The 13587-nt window shown below is 32.7% G+C and overlaps 3 protein-coding genes across 5 annotated transcripts in view; 2 read left to right on the top strand and 1 right to left on the bottom strand.

The window, feature by feature from the left end:
• The window catches only part of LOC139995785 (putative fatty acyl-CoA reductase CG8306), a 91144-nt gene that overhangs the window by 20978 nt on the left and 56579 nt on the right, over positions 1-13587 (bottom strand). The window lies entirely within an intron of this gene.
• Positions 1-13587, top strand: part of LOC139995781 (uncharacterized) — a 112841-nt gene that overhangs the window by 63367 nt on the left and 35887 nt on the right. The gene's annotated exons all lie outside the window — the stretch shown is intronic.
• The window catches only part of Far1 (fatty acyl-CoA reductase 1), a 49629-nt gene that overhangs the window by 17948 nt on the left and 18094 nt on the right, over positions 1-13587 (top strand). The window contains exon 1 of one of the 3 annotated variants that reach the window (XM_072019598.1): positions 9271-9429. The exons of the other annotated variants lie outside the window; for them this stretch is intronic. The gene's annotated coding sequence lies outside the window, so the exon portion shown is untranslated. Of the gene's footprint in view, positions 1-9270; positions 9430-13587 lie in introns of those variants that run through there. 3 annotated transcript variants of the gene reach the window in all.

The raw sequence follows: 13587 nt of genomic DNA, 5'->3' as shown, positions 1-13587 counted from the left end.
TGGAACTTAAATCGTAGGACGAAAAATTAAAGAAATATTCATTCGGTTGGACTAAGGGTCCGCTACAAATTTGTCCCTGAACGTCCACACTTAACGTCAAATAACTGCTGCCGCTGTAGCATCGGATCACATGAATATCACGCAATCCTTTTGTTTATATACGCTTCTTCACTTGTCTCGATTAACCGGTTATACGTTAAGACAAGCGGCAGTTCAAGCAAAACAGTTTCGTGGTATTTGTACGTAAAGTGGGTTTTAGAATTCGTCGACAAGCTCGAGCTTGTGGATATCGATAGTCTAATGACATCTCAGAGACCTTGACACGTGTTACCTCTGTAGAGGACGCGCGTTACTCACTATGCGTTTTCTTTATTTTTCTTTTTTTTCTTTGCAGAAAGAAGAAGTATACTGTTTCTACGTTTCGAAGAAAACAGAGTTTAACAGATAGCTTTAGGTTAGACAAACGTTAGTAGGCGCGTAATTGACTTTTCAATTCCGATCTTGTTCAATAGGAGACTTCATGCAAAAATCGTGCTACTTTACATTTTCGATTACAGATTTTTCACGCGTAGAATAACCACCTGTCAATCGTTTTTCCTTTGATCAGAAATTACTTGACGAGTTTCCACGAATTTAGCCAACGCATACATCACATTTTTATTAACGATCTCTTCTGATTGACGTTTTCTATAAACTATGGCATTGCGTATCGTCGTTGATTAATACGAAACCGTTTGAACGAAAAGGAAACATTCTTGATATTTTTATTCCTCTATTTGGAAGGTCGAATTAAGGATCGAATGACGCTACGACGCTAACTTTAGACATATTGAGATATTTTTATATGTATATTTACATATGAATGTATATGTACATATTTTTAAAAACTTTATCTAGTTTCATACTTATATTCGTGTCTATTTTTAGATCATCCGCGTTGGCTTTACTACTTTTTAAAATTCGATTGTTGCACTGGATTTTGGCACTTCCAAGTGCAGATTTTTTGCGAAATATACAGAGTATTTGTTCGTCCGCGATATAAACGAAAGGTTTCGTTTGACATCTCAAAATGAAATTATGATCTATTTAATCCTAAACTCTGGCATTCGAGCGCACATTTTCTGAAAATCTTTCGCTTTTTAGCGAAGATGAAGAAGAAATACCGCCCGGTTTGAACCTTTTAGAACGGAAATGTTTTTACCGTATTTTTCTGTTTGGCTATTCGAAAATTATTTATTAAGTTGATAATAAAATTTATTTAGTTATTTGGCAAACGCATAATTGACCTTGGATATGAAAATTCAAGTTCGAATTTTGTTCTTGTTGCGACTTGTAATCTCATCAAAAGTCTCGAAGGAACCATGGGTCGTAAATGTACCGTTCTATTGAGATTTACAATTTTCTTGCGTTTCAAACGCGACTGCACAAGTTTGTTACATATTAGGCTGATTAACTATTGTGATAAATATCAAGAACTGTGGGAAAAGACTATAACAAAAATATTATCACTATGTTCTATGAACTGTATCTTAACGCTATACCTCTGAAAAGAAACAAACGAGGGAAAGTAAAAAAGAAAATGAAGTAAAAATAGGACTAGATTAAACTGTAACGCGCAAATGGGGAAAGAGATTCAAATTAAATAATTAAAAACCCAAAGGATAAATTCCCTCGGTATTCACTGGCGGACTGGTCTGGTAAATGGAATTACATTGTTAAAAATAAATAATAGTCGAATGAAATTATTGAAAAGAAAAACACGATTTTTAGTTATTTCTCTATAATAAAGTAATTAACGATCTATCTTTTTAATTTAGACAAGAAAGATTACTGCACAGATTAGAATTGAAGTCATAAGGGGAGCAATAAGTTTTATTTATTTATAAGTTGAATAAACGTTTATTTAAATGAACGAGTTACTTTAACAGTAAGTTACTTTACAAACACAAAGTCTCTTTGCTACGTGTACTTGTTGTTTTAATAATAACGAGATTGCAAATAACTATTCATTTCTGGTACGTCTATAAATTAATGTATTAATTAATTCTTTAAGAAGAGCCATATAATCGATCCTTCCTGTAAAACTCTACGTCTATATGTAGACAGAATATCGTAAACAGAAATTAAGATAATTTATTGCAAAGATTTTAAATTTATTTTATTTATTTATCTATGTCTGCAATTTATTGCAAAGTTTCACAATTTAAGAACTAAGATTACATAATAATATTCGCGTCCGCTGATGCTCGAATTAAAATATTTGTCGATGAAATTTATTGAAGCCTGCAGGTGATTAGAGTAAAGAGTGTGATAATTTTTAGAATATCACTTGATCGAAACAATAATGATTACAATCGACTACGCTTCTTCTTATTGATAATTTCACTTTTTAGTCTCCCAATGATACACGTACATTTATGAAATAACTATACTTCTAAATTGAATAGAACTTATTGATAGAATAATTGTACTTAGATCGTGCTCTTCCTTTTCGCGTTACTTATCACTGGTAAGTTATTGATGTCTAAGTTAGCACGTTACTTTTACATTTAATATCACGTTATATTAATGCCTCGTCTATCCATACTTTTCTACTACAAATTCGATTCTAACGGAGATCAAGTTTTTACAAGAAACGAGATTTTACATTCCACGGAGTATACCTATTGCATTAGCGTGGAAAATACGCTTATGGGAAATCTAAAAGCGTGAAATTGTACAGAATGTAGATAGACAGTATAGAAAAATATATAAAGTACCAAAAGTGAAACGTTCAATTTTCAGCTTTCAAAGTAAATATCTCTATTTCAATTGCATTCTTATAATTAATCATAGAGACATAAAATCTCATAAATATGCAGTTACATATATACAGTTCAGTAACTATGCTCGCAAATGATACGCGAATCGTTACACGTTTGTTATTAAAAGCAAAAGTTAATCTCATCTTGTATGTGTTTTATCTATATTTTTCCCTAAAATCGCGGAAAAATCGCCGAGATATTATCGAGACATAATTGCCATAATAGCCAATTAATCTCATCGGAACTCTTTATGTTCGTGTGTTGTATATTGTACCTTGAGCTGAATACCATAGAACACCGCACAGGTCGAAATAGAAAGGAAAAATTACGACTTGTACGCGGACACTCATATTCGTGTGCGTAAACTTTTACTAGAAAAATTTTTGTGGCACACAGGAATACATATGTATGTGGTAGGAACGTTAATTGGTCTTTCATAACATCCTGCGGAATTTGGTACGTTTTAGATGTAATCTCGCTTGTTTTTAAACGAGAAGTACGTATATATTATATACCATTGCACTTGTCGATCACGCTCGTGTTTTAGCAAATGAAAAGACTTCTTCTATTATAGGATCTATAGAAAATCTTTGTCTATGTATAAAATTTATATCGTTATGGGAACAATTAGAGGAATAGAACTCTGGTAGAAATTCGTTTGCTGTATTAATTATTATATTATTAATTTTTACACTGGATGGTTCACAGTTTTACGTACATGTATTCCGTACATTATATCGCCTAATCTATGCATAACGATTCCTTCATTTTACAATTAACGTTAACGTAAACGTTACGTAAACGTAAAATCTACTAGTTACTCAATTTTTTGACACATCGGATCAGATCCGCAGGCTAAAAAGACATTACCCTTTAGATTTAAGCACTAGATTCAACTAGAATCAAACACACGATAAACACTTATTAAACACGACATAGTACCACGCCAGAAAAATTTACTTCTAATTCTCAACGAAAACTGATTGTAAAATTTGTCAAAAAAAAAAAAAAAAAGTCGTATGCGTGATTGTGGCTCTGCCATTTGTCATCGGCAGCCGTCACCTATATGTAAAGTCGGTTATTCTTTTTAACGGTACAAAAAGCGTGATTTAAACGGTTCCTGTATCCTCTGATCGTATCTTAACTCTTCTTAAGAATTTCCAACAATATTACGCATATCTTTAAAGAAAGTAAAAGGAATCGATCCATCTGAAAAGTGATATAGAGTTCACGACTTTGTATTTTGAAATAGGTCAACGAACTTTTCGAAAAAATATAGAAAGTAACGAAATTAAAAGGCGAAGATTAAATGGAAAGTCATTGCACTTGTGTCTAGGGCAGGTTTCCATTCCGAGGTTTACTTCATTCTTAAGGAAACAGGTTTTAAATGATCGATGAACTATCGTGTTTTAGAGCGAAATCTATAATTTACCTCTGATTAATTTTTCCCTTGGATTTCGTATACCTCTTGGCTCGTTTATGGTTATTTCTTAATATGATCGTTTAAATTCCAAATGATCGAACAGCTGCGTCGATTGAAACGATGACACTATTATAATTATGCACGGCATTTTATTACGGTTTTCGATAGAGACTGAGTAAAATCTCCTTTTATAATCTCGGAATGAAATTTTCGGCTCTTATTTTAAAATGGGGATATGTAACTCTTCCAATTTTAATGCATCGACTGTTGGATGAATTTCGTGTAACGTATAAAATGAAAAGTACGTGGAAAAGTAATAAGTGAAAGGGAAAACCCGGCAAAATGAATTAGTGAACACACTTACGCACAATTATTGAAACACGTACAGATATCTTTGCCAAAATGAATATCACCTTCTGTTTAATTAGATGCATAATTATACGGATAAATATATTATACGGATAAATATAAATATATAATATAAATATATTTTTTATAATTATATTAAAGGAGTTCAAAAACGACAGAAAATAACGTTGCATACTTTAGTCTTATTCAGAGTAGTCAGACCACTTTGATTCAAATAGCTCGAATAAAAAAAAAAACAGAAAAGGAAATGAAGGAAAAAAAATGTAGTCGAAATTGTTCGAGACACCAGGCACCAAAAGACGTAGTAATAAAGATGATTATTTACCGATAAATTGTTAAGTACTTGTCAGTGAAATAAAGTGATCGAGGAAAGAGATAAAAATATAAATCCTGAACACGGAATCCTGGAATCCGAAGTTTTGTATGCGATTAAACGTACAGAATATTTGCGCTTGGCAGAAACGTTTCTTCATAGACGAGCTGATATTTTGTATCTTTAAATCTTAAATCGCAAGTCTCCAAGCGATATCGAGTTCTAAAGAAAAAAAAGAAAAAAAAAAACGATTACAAGATCTCAAATATACAAAAACTGGTGCTGAAAAAGAAATCTAGTTGCATGGAAAAATAATATTCTCGCAAGTGCCGACGTAAAATGCATATGATCAGTACGTTCATATATATATATATATATATATACAATCTGGAAATGGTGAAAATTGTGCAATCGATATGCAAGAGTGCCAGCTGTAATTATTATAGACTCAAAGTTGTAAAGTTGTCAATGTGAAAATATGGTAAACGGCGTACAGTGCCGCTCATAAGTAACTGAACACTTGCTAACTTTTAATATTGTATGTAATATTCCGAATATTATTTAACTGTGCTATAAACGCATGACCATAATATAACTATATCACTTCGCTATAAATATTCTATTATTTATTCACACGAGCTTCTAATAGGCGAATAATAAATTTAACAGTAGAAGCATGCAATCGATCATCGCGAACGAAAAACAAACGACGACGTGTACTATAGGTGGTTTGTAAGTACTCTTATGCAAAGTAAAAATCAATATTTTTTTTTTTTCTGATATTTGCTGAGATTTGACTATATCCACGTGTCATTCGGGGCCGTTACAATTTAAAGTTAGATTACTTAATTGATGGGAATTTTTATTTAATTTAATACTATTACTAATCTCTATCGCGGTGAATGTAGAACGCAAAATGAAATGAAATACCATTTGATCCAACCAGAGAATTTTGATCGTACAAATAGTTCATCGTTTGAATATTTTGTCTCTGCAACAGTTTTACCTAAGTAACTGAATTATGTATAACTTTACGATATAAGAAATTTTCTTGCAGAATCGCTGTGCGTAATTTAGTGTTAATTTATTAGTAGATATTTTTTTTTAGAATTAATTAACAGACCGTCAAATAATTGTATCGTAACAAACAAGAAACGTCGTAGGAAGAAACAGTTTTTATATCAGTTATTTCATCCATGATTAGATTGCGATTAGGTTCATATCATAACATAGACGTTATTTTGAGCAGAATTTACGTAATCTTATCGCAAAAAGAAAAAAAAGAGAAAATAGATCAGCAATTAGAAAACGAAGAAAATCATTACTTCATCGAAGCGATGATATTTGCTTTTCAATTCGAGAACAAGTACACGATTCATTCTATGGCAGAAAGCTTACTTATTATGTATGTCGATGGCAATCGATCATTTACAATAAATATACAAATTGCTTCGATCGATCATATTTTCACTCATGACTAACTTTCTGTGTATTATGGCCGGGGTGAAAAGGGATCAAGGTATCAAGCACAATGGCAGACATTACAAAACGATTTCAACATGCAATCCACCCTATATGTATCGATTGCACAATTTTGTAAGAACGTAAACTTTGTCTGAATACGAAGTGTCCGCAATTTCTTTTGACTCGTGTCGATCACACACTACCGTGCATAATAATATTTTGGTACTTCCAGATTATTGCAAATATATATTCAATATACTAAATATAAGGAAACCCTTTGATACAATTTTTTTCCTCTCTTCTTATCTCGGGTTATCGTATACCGTTAGTAGACATTGATGGAAATTGATAATATCAATTAATCGAAATAAGAAAGTGATACTCGCAAGTATACCCGTGCCTCGATTTACGCGGATTGTTCGTTTCATGCGTTCTCTGTCAGAGGAGAAAATCTGTAAAAATAGGATTTGCCAGTACGAAGAAAAATAGTAGAGAAAATAGCCGGTATAAGTTGTACAAATATTTCTGCACAGTAATCGTGTAATGTGATTACCTTTTCTTGTATTCCTATTCGATTATTCCTTATTATCATATCATCTGCGAATAAGAGTAGCTTCATTTTTTCCTTTATCTTGTTATGCTTCCTTATGTTTAAAAAATTCTATGATATCGTAGATCGCTGGTGAAAAGAGAATTACACTTAGACTGTCTGTCGTTAGTAAAACCCTCCCTATTTTTATCTCTTCGTGTGCGTTTGTTATTATCGAATTTTGTTCCAGTATTTGCGTTTTAGTATAAGTGATTTTTTGTTTTTACTGTACTCTGTTACGTGTAATTTCCTCCAGAGAATCGCATGCTTCTCTTAAGGTCGACCAACAGTATGTGTATGTCTCCTTTTAAGCGTTTTATAGCTCTGTTCTAAAAATATTTATTTTGTGAATTTTCGTCAAAAAGTCCAAAAAAAAAAAAAGAAAAAAAATGGAGAGAAGCGAAGAAAAAGAATAATAATAATAATGAAAATTCAGGAAAACGAAAATAAACTTGGCGCTGCGATCCAAAGGATCAACTTCTTCTTTTTAATTCGCATTTAATTCGCTATCCTTGTCGCTCGAAATATTCGGAAATTCAAATTCAGTTTCATTATGAATATTTATGCTGTATATCTCCTGAGCGCGGAAGAATGAAGTCACGCATAACAAGTCCCCGTAGACTGAGGGATTATCTATCGCGTGAGATCAAAGGATAGGCGTAGATGAAAATTGCTTGTACGGGAAGTCACCTGCTTTTGCTGATTTTAAATGTACGTATCGATCTTATGCACGGTAGCGCGGAATTAAACGACTACCATCAAATTAGTGAACATTTAGTCAAGTCGTAGCCTATGTCTTGATAGTGCTTCAAGTAATTAATTAGCATAGGCATGATGAATTAACCATCGAATTAATGTAGTCAAATTCTAGTCTGTGCTACGGTGATGCTTCGATAATACTTAGGTTAACATTAGCATACACGTCACGAACTCTGCCGAATTCATCGTTATTATTACTGTTCTATTCCTTATTTCTCAATATGATCTGGTCTGATTTCTATATTACATATGTATATTAGCTTGGTAGGATTATCGAATTTTCAAGACGATTATTATTATTATTATTATCGAAAGCTAAACATTAGGTAACATTTGCGTGTGTTGTAATTTAATTTCGATTAGAATTAATTTGATTGGGATAATTACAATTAAGATATCTGCTGAATGGCTTTCCGGTATAAATAAGTTGATGCTTTTTTATGGGGAATGTTCAACTGATTCGATCGATGTTATAACAAACATAAGGTGGACTATTTAAAAAACTCAGTCACCTTAATATCTTCAAAAAATAAGGTATAAAAAAAAAAAAAATGAAAGTACAGTCGTTTGACCAAGCTCCTTAAATACGATAGATTTCAGATGATAGTTTTTACTCACCTGCGTACACAGCCATTTATTCCGGTACGCGAACTTAATTTACATGCCACTGAAATTTACTTTCTTTCGTTGAAAGAATTACCAACGATCCGTATGAAGATCACAGGAGAAAAACACAATGAATATGTATCTTTTTGTTGATTTTCTGATTTTATTACCAGTCTGTGATTAAACGAAAAGAATTTGTTAGGTTCGAAAATATAATACGTAAGACAGTTGATAAGTGAACGATATTTTATCGAAGTCGATGATACAAATTAATAACGTTGATATAACTACGAATGATGTTTCGAACGATAGAAAGTAGAAAAATAATTGCGCACTTAACCATAGAAGACGAGTTAACTCGTAATTCCGCTAATAATCTGCTTATTAAGAGATTTCATATCTTTTTTCATGTATAATTAAATTTCTGTTACAAACGAATTATATCGTATTTAGCATTGCAAGGACTAAACTGAAATTCACTTATCTTTGCTATTGATTCCTCGTTTTTATCAATGATCAAAATTTCTGATCGAACCACTGCCTTCTTAACTCGAAAAATATTTCTTTAATCACGCAAACAAGATAATCGTTCCAGAAATGATCAGAGATATTAATTACTACAGACCCATTTACATTCTCCACTAAAATAATATTCCGTAAGGATCAACGATAATATTATGTGGGAGTGTATTGTTGACATTGAGCGAGGACCGTGAAAAATGATTTCTAATTCCAATATTCGTGTCTCTGCGCGTGCGCATGTATGTGTGTGTCATGTATTCATGTACCATGTATGATGTATTGTATAGATACATTAATAGGTAGATAAGTGGGGGGAAGTTGTCTTTCACTGACTCAAACAGAGTCAGGTACAAGCTACTCTGATTGGTCCCAGGTAGGCTCAGTTCACCTTTCGTTAGTTGACTCGTCTTTAAAGTAGCTGGCCCACATTTCGGTCCCTTAGTAATCCTCGACACGCATTGCAGCTCACGTCGACCATTGTAGTCGCCGTACGGGATTATAGAGATTCGCGTTTCATCATTCAAGTCAACGTATCTGTATATCGTTCTTTTCCGATTTGTCGATCTTTTAAATCAGTTTGGTGAGTTTTTATCATTTTATCCTATGGACTACATGAAGTAAGGCTGTGGAATCGTGATGTATCCTGTGGCTGTATATGGTTTTGTAATTCTACTTAGCGGTATTCTTGATTTTGGTATTGCATCTTATACCGTGGGTACATTTCTTGTTGCTTCTTTCTCTTTTCCACTTTCTTTTTTTTTCTCTGCAATAGTAATAGATAAAAATAATGTTACATTTTTGTGTATGATTAGCTTCACTTTCATGTTACCGCGAAGATAAGATCGTTTGATAAATTTCGTAGCACTTTCTATGAGGCGGATGATGTATTAGATCTAATAGATAGATTAAAATCGAGCAAAAAGTTTCTTTTCTAATATGTATAACGGCGAGTAATACGCGTTTTATTTTACCGCCGAGCAACGAAAACGAACAATTTTCAGGTTTTTAAATTTTCCACAAGTGGGTAAACATTCGCGATCTAGTCATGCATGAATGACTAGAAGCGTGCAGAAAGATTCTTCGCTTGATATTCCAGATGCAGTCTTTTAAATAATTTTATTTGTATCATACAGTTATACAAGAGTGTTTTTTTTAATATTTAACATTAGCGGAGATTCGTGTAAATATCGGCTTCTGAGGTATAAAGTAAGAAGTGTACGGGTTGCAGCAAAGAAAATCATTATGCCGCGTGTAGAAGAATCGGTAGTTTAGCAGAGAAAGTCATTTGCATAAAAGCGCCGTTTCTAGTGAGAATCATTGAACTGAATATAATTTACTGCCACATTCGTCTCTTTCGCATCAGATTTAGTTGTCTCTTAACTCCCATCTATTCCCACAGTCGAGAACATAATTTCTTTGTGGGAAGAAATTGTTCTGAAAGAAGTTTAAGTATCCATAATTAACGGTAACCCATAATTGTCTCAATCAATTTACATTATTAAATTTTATATTATGATTACGTGAATGAAACTCTCATATTAGAAGGTACTATGGCGAACAAAGTAAAATTTATTAGAATTCACCTAATCTGATGTGTAAAATTTAATAGGCGAAAATCATTTCGCCTAAACTCAATATCTATATTTACCTTCATAATTTTTAGGAATATTTGTATAAATTCGCATAAATGAATTTAAATATGCATAGTTTAGTGATGAGTATTTAGAAAAATGTTATTCTCCTTTGATGATTAAATATGAATAAATAATTAGTAACTAGTAAGTAAATAATGCATAGATATTTAATCGGAGAAATATCTATCTCAACAAGTATGTATTTAAAAAAAAATTATTCGCGTAAAAATTTCTTCGGATGAAATTATGTTTTAATATATAATATTTACATATGAATAACTAGCTTTATGTAACATAAAAAATAAACAAAGTATTCGTTATGCAATATTATATACTCAAGCTTCACGATCGAGTTGTTGCAATATCGGCTGTTATAAGTAATTTTTTCCAAATTTTGGATTATAGTTTATTGTTATATACAAAGTTTATTATTTCTCGGTAAAGTAATATAATAGTCCAATTGCAGAGAATCAAGTAGAAATAAACGAATAATTATTCGCATTGTTATCCGAATGATTCTACGATAATTATTCGAGTGAAAATAATCTGTTACGAGGCACAGATAACTATTATGCGAATAAAATGTTCGATTAATGTAAACGTATTCGGATAATTATCTTGGATAAATGTTTATACGAAACAATTCGAATAATACACAACTCTAATAATAAACAAATCATCGCTTTAGCTCTTAACTGTTCTACCTCCTCTTGTTTGTAAATTGAGAAAATTGAGTTTAAGGTTTATGAAATCTAATATTACTGTTAGGACTTAGACAGCCTTTGTTGTTTTCTAAGTGGGATTATCATTATATTATTATAAACTCGTGTTCTCTGTATCAATGAGACACACGTGGATTGATTAATTACATTTCTTTGAAAAGTTTAGTTCGAGTAGTTAAGAACTAGCACGACAAAATGTCTTAATACTTCTTTGCCTTTATACTCTGTCACATTGCTCTTCTTCAGAGTGATTACCTTCTTTGTCAACTTTGTTGTTAAGTCCATGAACACTACCCACATGGGAGAGAGAAGAGAGAAAGAGAGAGAGAGAGAGAGAGAGAGAGAGAGACGCATCGTTCAACGCCAATTAATAAAGATCAAAGCTAGACTGACAATGACCTTAACTCGAAGGTTTCGAGGGTAATTGAAACACATTTTGAGCTGTTCTCTGACCGTCTCAACGTCTCGATCATTAAACTACCAGCATGAAACCTGATAAGATCTATGTCCTAAATGGTACTAAAATTCTCTCGAAATTCTGGCAAGTAAAGTTGAAGTTCTTTCAAGTTCTATTCTTTGACTCGAACAGAAACAATAGTTATAGTTATTAGATAACGTAAGGTGCTATTTATAGCTTCGTGTTTCTTGGCATTGATTCCTCAAATTAAGTCAATTTTAGCCATACGCCATGTTAGAAATTCATTTTCCATTGGATACCCACTTGTAGTTAGATTATGTGGAGTCAAGTTACTTGACTTCTATGAACACATACTTGAGGTCAAGCTGTTTAATAATCAGCGATTTGAATTCAAGTAACTAGCTAACACTTTAATGACAGAACGTATCAGTCAGCATCCTAGTTAAAACTTACGTTATCCGCGGATGATTCCAATTGGTCCTCCACGCGATACATACAATCACATTACAACGTATTTAATCCTTGTAAAAAGAGAATACACAGATTTAACGTTCTATGCTTGTACGCACATACAATGATTGAGGGACTCGTAACAAAAATGATGTTCGAATTACTTAACTTCATAAATAATAATTCACTTCACTAATCAGAAGTTAAGCTATATGTAGACCTCTTGTCGAATAAAAATCGGCCAATTCTAAAAAAAGCATTTATCATGAGACGCACGACTTCACGATTTAATTTTGTATAGCTATCAGTATAAATAACTTGGTCTTGATAAAAAAAAAAGAGAAATATATATCGAGCAGAAATTGTTCGTGTTATAAGTTGTAAGTCAATAGTTATTAGTAAACCGTGGCTTTTTATGCATTAGAAAACCCATAGTAACATTATTATAACATTTAGCAGATAAAACAAATTTCTCGTTATTCCTCTAATCGCCTTTCTAAAAATATCAAAATATCAAATACGAACGAATTTATTTTTTGTAAAAGTATTGCTAGTTAATTAGTTAGTTTAGTTAGTTGCTAGGAAAGTGTCTGGTTAACAATGTGTTAACATTCTTTGTTTCAATGCTCGTGCGATCGTAGCCTAAAATAGAACAGGCTCGGTGCACTTAGCCGAATAAGAAGAATCCGCATGAATTAAACCCGCAACCGGAGGTTCGAATCGTTTAATCGCTAGTTAAAGAGGAAATTTCATCGTGCAACGAGGAAGCTACGTCTGGCCGCCGCGCCGCGCCGAGTCGGCCTCTCTCTTTTACTCCCTCTTTCGCACTGACGAGGGTCATTGGCCACGACATTGATACCGTTCTCGTTCTAAACCCGAATCGGATCTATTATATGTGTAGCCGCCGCGGAAGAATAGCTAAATGAATCATGGTCAAATTGGTTTATCACCCTTATCTAATCTACGCGAGACGACTCATCGGCGTTAATTGATTTATTAATTGCGTAACACGATAAAAATTATTCAATCTGACAGATTTCGATATACGCCCGATTCGTACGTACAAGTGTGTGACCGTATACTGTCTATATGCTGTTTAAAATAAGAGGATAGGAATTTTGAAAATCTGTAGATCGACGAGTCACGATGCTTAACGATCTTCATACACTGTCTCGCTCGCCATAGAAAATATTCTGCGCCCATATTCTAAGTGTTTACATAGAACACTTTGAAGTTTCGTTGCCAGCGTAATGACAGGATTGTCACGATTATATCGGCGTCTAACATTGGAAACTAATCTGAAGGTATTCTATCTACAGGTATTTATTTGAAAGAAATATTGAAATAAAAGATTAGCATACTGTACGACTCAGTCTATTTGAAGCATATAATGAACATTAAATATGGCTGTTTAAATGTTATTCCGATCTATTGCGCGATCTATTGCGATCTTTGCGTAATATTTACATATTTGTGATCAATATTTTGTAGTTTTCATATGTACGTTTTCAGAT

The sequence above is a fragment of the Bombus fervidus genome, chromosome 16, assembly GCF_041682495.2.
Source record: "Bombus fervidus isolate BK054 chromosome 16, iyBomFerv1, whole genome shotgun sequence".
NCBI classification, from domain to species: domain Eukaryota; kingdom Metazoa; phylum Arthropoda; class Insecta; order Hymenoptera; family Apidae; genus Bombus; species Bombus fervidus.
This window is presented reverse-complemented; position numbering and strand designations above follow the sequence as displayed.